The 1205-nt window shown below is 50.7% G+C and overlaps 1 non-coding gene across 1 annotated transcript; it reads left to right on the plus strand.

Moving 5' to 3' along the window:
• Positions 1–308: 308 nt before the first annotated feature.
• On the plus strand, positions 309–390 carry TRNAS-GCU. Its single transcript has one exon. It is a non-coding gene; the product is annotated as a tRNA-Ser (tRNA).
• Positions 391–1205: the final 815 nt, after the last annotated feature.

A 1205-nucleotide genomic window follows, 5' to 3' on the forward strand; every position in this document is an offset into this window, starting at 1 on the left:
CTGCCTTCACCCTCAGACGGTCATTGGCTCAGCCCGCAACGTAGCCCCGCCCCCTTCCCTTTCCCCATCTCTCATTGGCTCACCGCATCTCTTCGCCCCGCCCCTTCCCTTCCTCGCCCTCTCATTGGCTCAACTATTCCCATTATCCCCGCCCCCTCCTCATCCCCCGCAGCTCATTGGTTCACATCAACCCCTCACCCCGCCCCCTTTCCCCATCCTCGCTCTCTGATTGGCCCATTTCCCCTTAGCCCCACCCCCTGGATGCTGTGGCAGCCTATGGCGTGCGGCGTTTCATGGCGCCGGCAGCAGACGAGGTGGCCGAGTGGTTAAGGCGATGGACTGCTAATCCATTGTGCTCTGCACGCGTGGGTTCGAATCCCATCCTCGTCGGCTCCGAAACCTTTAATTTCCTCTCCCTATTTTTGCCCAATTTCCCCCTTTTTTACCCAAATTTCCCCCTCTCTTTTCCTCTTTCCCATCAGGTTCTGAACCTTTTCCTTTTCGCTTCCGATTTTTGCCCTATTTCCCCCTTTTTTACCCCAAATTTCCCCATTTTTTACCTCAATTTCCTCCAAATTTCCCCATTTTAGCCCAATTTCCCCCTTTTTTACCCCAAACTTCCCCCTTTTTTACCCCAATTTTCCCTTTTTTTACCCCAATTTCATCCCCCTTTTCCTCTCCCTATTTTTGCCCAATTTCCCCCTTTTTCACCCCAATTTCCCCCTCTCTTTTCCTCTTTCCCATCAGGTTCTGAACCTTTTCCTTTTCGCTTCCGATTTTTGCCCCATTTCCCCCTTTTTCACCCCAAATTTCCCCCTTTTTTACCTCAATTTCCTCCAAATTTCCCCATTTTAGCCCAATTTCCCCCTTTTTTACCCCAAATTTTCCCCTTTTTTACCCCAATTTTCCCTTTTTTTACCCCAATTTCATCCCCCTTTTCCTCTCCCTATTTTTGCCCTATTTCCCCCTTTTTCACCCCAAATTTCCCCATTTTTCACCCCAAATTTCCTCATTTTCCCCCCAATTTCCTCCCCCTTTTCCTCTTTCCCTATTTTTGCCCAATTTCCCCCTTTTTCACCCCAAATTTCCCCCTTTTTCACCCCAATTTCACCCACAATGGACCCTTCCTCCCTCCCCCCCCCATGACGTCACTCCTCCCCCTCTGACGTCACACCCCCATCCCACATCCGGGTAACACCCCCCAT

This window comes from Coturnix japonica, unplaced genomic scaffold (genome assembly GCF_001577835.2).
Source record: "Coturnix japonica isolate 7356 unplaced genomic scaffold, Coturnix japonica 2.1 chrUnrandom496, whole genome shotgun sequence".
NCBI lineage: Eukaryota > Metazoa > Chordata > Aves > Galliformes > Phasianidae > Coturnix > Coturnix japonica.